Below are 7,790 nucleotides of genomic sequence, written 5' to 3'. Positions count from 1 at the left end.
TAATCGAGCAATATAACATGATCCTGAGAAGTCGGCAGGCAACCATGTATAAGCTCTGTCTCGACAAATGAAATAGGTACCCCTAGCAGTAAGAAAGGCAGGGGAAGAGTTAGCCGGAAACACATAAGTCTCTACGCACTCACTCCTCCCTAGCTGAGCTCTCGGATTTCTCCCATTACCTTGCAAACAGACCTGACCTCGGTGAGGTACGACCCAGATTGGAGTTGAGCTTTTACGCTTGCTTTCTCCTAAACTAAGGCGATACTCTGAAGTATTCCAACTTAAATATACTCGCAATTCGTCTCTAGGGTAAGATGGAGTATTATTGACGTCTTTGACCATGTCAATAATTCCCTGGACTAAAGCTTTGTTGGCAGAGTTATATTTAGTGGAACGTGGTGGACGTGGAGGATAGGTCTCAAGAGCATAAGCAAAGATGGTTTGAAGGGCCTGAAATGATCCATTGTAGCTGAAAGGCAAAACCAGATAGGGAATACCTTTATCCATAGTGTGAGGTATCAAGCCACATACCCAGCAGTCTGTAGTGTTAACTACCAGTTGGTGTTGGTGCAAGAGCTGTACAAAAGTATTATTAATGAATTCTGAGCGTCGAGCTTGCTCATGTTCTGGAAACGAGTGAAAAGAGTGTATAGAAGAAACAGTAGAAATAGCAGGATCAAGGGGAGGTACTGTAGACACTGGCACAAAAATCAAATTTATGCTAAAGACAATTCCACCCACCAGTGTTGCTAAAACAATCAAAAATGTAATGGCACATTGCATCAAGAAACATTTGCTATGAAGAATTCTATTTAGTCTGTTTCTGCGAACGTAAACCACATTCTTTCGTTGCAGCGCAGGAAGCTCCATCTTCTACAATCCGCTCGCGACCACTGATGATGTGTACGTAGATGAAAATGCCTCTGTCAGCCCTGGGAGTTCCCAGTACTAACAGAAAGATCGACCTTGTGTCAGACCCCTGCAAATTCAAACTAGGCACACAGCCACGACCCTACGGCTACCCAGACGGCAAGGCAATTTTAAAAACAATAAACAATAACAAACTTCCTGGCTGAAGGCAAAAGTTCAAAATATATATATATATATCAAAATCACAGTATGCAGTTGCCTGCTTTATTAGTCCTTTTTATGGCTTCTAAGGTTGTATTTCTGCTTCGCTGGTACTGTTTGATCGGAAAATAGTGTATCACTAGCAGCTGTTGCAGAGTTTACGTTCGCAGATGGCAAAGTTTCTTCTGATGCTGGAGACAAATTTTCAATGTTCAAAGCAGTCTTTTCAAGAGGAGAGTCACGTTTCAAAGTGTCAGAAATCAAATCGGCATCGCTGAAAGGGACAAATTTTGGAGTTATTTCAGATTCGGAGGCACCAATTCCCTTCTTCACCCAGTCGTCGTAGGGCAGCGGCAGTGGAACACGCTTTACGTGAGAAGCGTGGATCCAGTGCTTGCGACCAGCAACACGTACAGCTGTCCTCGTCGCCAGCAGGACCTGGAAGGGGCCGATGTAGCGAGGCTGAAGATTCTTTGTCCTCGAAAAATTTCTGACCACCACGTGGTCGCCGGGTTTCAGCTGATGCCCTGGACTCTCCGGAGGTTTTGGCAAAGCATCAAAGACCTGTTGATGAATAAGACTTAATTTAGTAGTCAAGTCGTAAAGATAGTCTATCAACATAGGATATTCAATGGAGCAGAATTGTTTAGGCCTTGGCACACCCCAGACATTTGCCGGGCGGCCAAATACAATCTCATATGGAGAAAGCCCTATTCTAGAATGCACTGTTGCTCTCGTTGATAACAAGGCCAAAGGAAGTGCGTCTGGCCAAGCCAAACCTGTGGATGCTTGAATTTTGGCTATTTTAAGCTTGAGGGTGCCATTGTAACCCTCGACTAAACCAGCAGACTGGGGATGGTTCGCACTATGAAATTTTTGTTTCAATCCTAGACCAGCACACACACTCTGCATAACTTTCCCTATAAACTCACTTCCGTTATCTGACCATACAATCCGTGGCATTCCAAACCTAGGGAAAAATTCTTTGAGAAGAATTTTGGCAGTTGATAAAGCAGTGTTGTCCTTTAGTGGGTATGCTTCTATCCACCTGGAAAAAGCACAAACCACCACCAGGACGTATTTTAAATTGTTGCAGCGTTCCATGTGAATGAAGTCTAACTGTATTACTTCAAAGGGACAGGAAGGAGGAGCAAAATGACCAGCTGGAGTTGGAGTTCCCTTGCCAGGATTATGCATCAAGCACACCATACAATTTTTCACCACTCTCTCTGCACACTTACTGATTCCCTCATTCTTCCAAACCGGAGCTAACATCTTACATATCCCTTTAGAACTTATGTGCGCCACTCCATGCGCCATCGTCACTACTGCAAGCACATACGCATCAGGCAACATCCAACGCTGCTGTTCTGTCAAATCGATCCAACATCCATTCGAGTCCAATTTGCCCGTACTTTCTCTCCATACGCGTTTCTCTTCCTCAGTCGCTTCTTTCTGAATCTCTTTCACACTTTCCATTGTGTCCTCACACATTCCAGACTCAGCAATCCATCTTGCAGACGTAGCAACATACATTCTACTCATCATGTCTCTAGCTGTCTGTTTAGCGGTTTCATCAGCAAAGGCATTTCCCCGACCAACATCATCCGTGATTGCTTTATGAGCACTGCACTTCACAATCGCAACTTCAGTCGGTAAGGTTAGAGATTCTAACAAGTCGTTAACTAGCTGACCATGTTGAATCTTAGTCCCATGGGACGTAATGAAACCCCTTTCTCTCCACAACCGGCCAAAACTATGGGCCACGCCAAATGCGTACTGACTATCTGTAAACACATTCACTCTCTTTCCCTCAGCTAAAACACACGCTCTCGTAAGAGCTATTAACTCTGCAGCTTGGGCAGAATTCTGACTCACTCTTGCAGTCTCCACAATCGTCTTCAAAGTCGTTACCGCGTAGGCAGCAGTCACATCACCATTCTCCAATTTAAAACATGACCCGTCCACATACAGCGTACCATCTGGGTCGGATAGAGGAGTATCTCTCAAGTCGATATGACCTTTTGTCTCTTCCTCCGTTTTGAAATAACAGTCATGTGGCTCAGAATCACTCGACTCTTGATCAGTCGGCAACAATGTTGCTGGGTTCAATACATTGCATCTTTTGATCTGAATATGACTCGCTAATAACGTCAGCTCGTAACCAGATAATCTCGCACTAGTAAGGTGTTGTGTCTTCGTTCGGTTCATGAGTGTGTCCACTGCATGAGGAACCATGACCACTAGCATATTGTTCATCACCAAACCAGCAGATTGTCGAATGGAAGCTGCAGCTGCCGCTGTAGCCCTCAAACAACTAGGCAATGCTCTAGCTACCGGATCTAATGTTGATGAGAAATACGCACAAGGGCGTTGTTTATCACCAAACTTCTGTGTCAAGACACTCAACGCGCAACCTTCTCTTTCGTGAACGTAGAGCGTGAATGGCTTACTGTAATCAGGTGTGCCCAATACAGGAGCTGAACACAAAGCTTTTCGTAATTCAGCAAAACTCTTTTGACATTCATCAGACCATGGCACCGGACTCGGAACATTTTTCCCAGTCAAAGCTACCAACGGTTTTGCTAAAAGTGAAAAATTTGGAATCCACTGCCTACAGTAGGAGGTAATACCTAGAAAGGCACGTACTTCCCTCTGTGTGCGTGGAACACTCATTTGCATAATTGCTTTTATTCTTTCTGGGGTCAACTTCCTTCCCTCCTTTGACAAGAGATGACCTAGGTAGGTTACTTCTTGGCAGCAATATTGCATTTTGGAAGGTGACACCTTATGATTCAAATTAGACAAATGATGCAATAGTGAAATTGTAGCTGCTTTGCAAGTTTCCTTGTCATCGGCAGCCACTAAAAGATCGTCTACGTACTGTACTAGGGCAGAACCTGGAGGAAGGACAAAAGAATCTAACTGGCTTTTTAAAGCTTGACTGTAAATAGATGGACTTTCACAGTAGCCTTGTGGAGCGCGTTTAAATCTGAAACTGCGACCTCCTAAACAGAAGCCAAAAATATCTCTGCTTTCTTCAGCTATCGGAATGCTGAAAAATGCATTCTTCAAGTCGATGACTGAGAACCAATTGGCTGTAGCGGGAATCAATGTTAGCAAGGCAGTAATGTCTGGCACTACAGGAAACTGCGGAATTACAATCTTATTAACTTCTCTAAGGTCTATGACAAACCTATAAACTGGAGGCTTTGTAGGATCTGTTCGTTTCAAAATCGGCAATACAGGACTATTACAAACATTTCCTCGCGTTTCTTCAACCACACCTTTTTTAATCAAATCTTGCACAATCAATAAGAGTGCACGCTCACCTTCATTCGATATTTTATATTGAGGAATTCTTGGAAATTTCACATTCGCTTTCAAAGTTACTACATACGGTGGAATCTCTAGTAGACCTACATCATTGGGACCAGTCGCCCAAAGAGAATCAGGGAGTGAACGTAGCTCCGGCGGGAGTTTGTCCATTGACAAGTACATCGGAGAGGTGAGTCTTTTACCCAAAGTAAGCTGTACTCCTTCCGGAGAACAGTACAATGTCGCATATAGTCGTTTTAACAAATCTAAACCAAGCAGATTTTCATTACAACCTGTCGTCAAAATTAAGGGTGCTTTCAATTGACACGGTCCAACAGAAATAGACAAAGGACCAGATATCGGGTTGTACACAGGGGCGCCTGAAAAACCTACGGAAACATTTGTTGAGCCAGACAAAGGTGCGCCAGGGAGTTTCGCATGCATGATAGAACTTTTTGCGGCACCAGTATCCAACAGAAACGGTTCGACTACACCTGATGTTGCTACTGCGACATAAGGCCCACTCTGATCCACTGGAACTGATACTACTCCCTCTCTCTGTCCATGGCTGTCCTAGTACCCATTTTGTTGAAATCCCTCTTCAACTTCACAATAATCCTCAACAAGATATTGCTGAGATCTATTCTGTTGAGCTGACTGTACATTTCGCTGATCAAAGTGATTAGAAGGACGATCATTAGTTTGTGGAGGCATAGCACCTCGTCCCCGACCTCTAGAATTCTGTGCAAAACCACCACGACCTCTCTGAGCTGCTGCCGCATTATTTTGCGCTAAAATCTGACAATCATTTTTATAATGACCCTCTTTCTTACAGTACGCACACTGATTCCACTGGTATTGAGGCCTGGTCGAATTATAATCTGTCTTTTGATACGAATTCTGTTGCATATTAGTCTGATTCGTGCGAGGCGGATACGCCTGCTGTAAAAGAACTTTAGTCTTTAAATCTTTCGTTTTCTTCTCTGATTTCTCCTTTTCCTCTTTATCCCTATTTTCATAGTACTGTGCAGTCGCAAGTATTTGCGCTGTCGTAGATACAGCCCACGCACTTTCTGAGTCTTTCAATTTATTGCATAATTCATGTAACAAATTATGCACAAATTTATCGACAAACAATCTCTGTCCTCCTTCAGTGCTCATATCCTGACCACTATGGTCTACAAAAGTCTCTTCGAACCTCGTGAAGAAGTCGGAGACACTTTCGTCTTTCTTCTGCTTGCATGCGGATAATTTATCCCAATTAACACGCAATGCTGGCATCAGAGTCTTCATTAAATCTATTATTCTACCAGGAAGATTAGCAATTAGGGGTTCGGGTTTCGCACCACCTATTTGTTGAGCATCTGCTGCAGTGATAGCTGCCCAATCACCACCTAAAGCAGCCTGATGATCCTCTCTACGAATTTTAGCCCACACTGGTTGTGGAACTACATTACCAAACAACATATCAATGTCGGCTAAGTTCATTATACAAGCCTCAACTGTCTGTGTCAATTCCTTGTAATATCCGGCTGGATTCTTACGTGGATCTGGCAAGGCCTGTTTCACTGCTAACACTTCTGCTCGCTTCCACGGAATATGTATCCATACTCTTTGGAACTGTGCTGGAGCAGCTACAACACCCGCAACCGCATCAGCTTGCACGGCTTCGCGCCAAATTGGAGGAACCTCCCTCATAGGATATTGGCGACTTAGCTTCATTTTACCTTTCTCTAAATCTCTCGGTGAACGAAGAGATGGATCAATCCTAAAACTCAAAATGAGTTCCATCGCTTGATTTATATTCTCACCCACTATCATTCCAGCAGCAAACTCTTTCTGCACTTTAATTAAATCTTCCAAATCTGATTCGACATCGTCTTCTTCTATTTCCTCACGTAACAACGAGCACATCTCATCAAAGACGTATCGTTGCGTTGGTTCTCCCCACTGCATAAATGTCTCTAACACATCTTTCGTACTATATCTTCTAACTTTTGTAATCCATCTGAGAGCCGTGGAGTCTAAAACTCCCCGTTCTTCAGTACTTGGAAGCTGACTCCGTCTCTGAACAGAGTCAGGAGTAGGAGTCTTAATCAAGGTTTTATATATAGGAGACAGCATATTAGTAACAGAATCAGTAATTCTTCGACGAACAGAAAGTGGAGTTAGTACACTCGCAGACATAGAGAACGCAGTAGAGGTAGGAATAGATGACGAAACAGTAGGAGTATCGAGGAAAATAGTTTCTGGAGCAGTAGGTACAGTGGTAGGTATAGGAGCTGGCAGTGCGGGAAGAGGAGGAGCTGTAGGAACATTTACATTCACCACAGGAGGTATAAGAACTTGATTCTGAGGAACAAGAACACCAGGTTGTCCAGCAACCGGCAATTGAACATTCGGGATCAGTGGAGCCGTAGCACCTTGTGCATACGGTGGAGGCGACCGTAACAGATAAGATAGCAGAGGATCGTTTTCAGAATCCTCCAGTATCTTAGCCATTTTCGATGGCAAGGCAGGATAGCACTTGTCAATCGCTAAGTTACGCTCTCTAATGGCTACATCTATGGCCTTCTCACACTCGTCAGCCTGCAACTGCTTAGTCGCTTGCTCTAGAGTTAACTCTTCTTGTTCTTTTTGCTCTTTCTTCAACCTTTTCATTTCTCTCTGTTTGGATTCTTTCCGCCAATAACGAAAAGAGTCAAACATTGCCGGCCGGGCTTTCTTCCTAAACAATTTCGCTTCTAAATTGTCGAGAATCTCTTGTTCAAAACTACCATGCAGTGGCCAACTAAGGACACCATCCTTCTTACAATAACGGACCCATATCTCATTATAAGTTATAGGACCCACACCATACTTACAATATAGGTCATATAGGGGAGTCCCAATCGGAGGAACCAGACAGGAATCCTCTAATTGTGAGTCACTGTTGCAACTAAAACAAGACAACATTTTCCGACTTACCATTCTCAGTCCGGAACACAAAACAAACAAAACACGAAACAAATTGTGCACTTGAACCAAGAACTTAGGCCTACAAAAACGAACTGATGTATCGATACCCAAAACTGAACCAAATAGATTATCGTAACCAGAACAACTAGTGATAATCTTACAAAACCAAACCAAACCAAGAACCGATCAAGGATTTTTAACAATCCTCACAAAAGTAACCAGCTAGCTATCACTAAATACTTAACTGAGGCACTGAAGACGTCACCAAGGAGAAACCCGTCACGTTTCGCCGTACTAAGGACTGCACCACTTCGGGTCCAAGACAGGGCGACGGTCAAGGCAACGGCCCACTGCAGCCGTCCTGAACGGGAACCCTCGTGGAAGAGAACTTCAGGGCCACTTTTGCGATATGCCGGGATCGATGAAGTGGGGCGCCTCCCTCA

This window comes from Lissotriton vulgaris, unplaced genomic scaffold (genome assembly GCF_964263255.1).
Source record: "Lissotriton vulgaris unplaced genomic scaffold, aLisVul1.2 SCAFFOLD_8306, whole genome shotgun sequence".
Lineage (NCBI taxonomy): Eukaryota > Metazoa > Chordata > Amphibia > Caudata > Salamandridae > Lissotriton > Lissotriton vulgaris.
The sequence above is the reverse complement of the archived record's forward strand: the minus strand, read 5'-3'. Positions refer to the sequence as shown.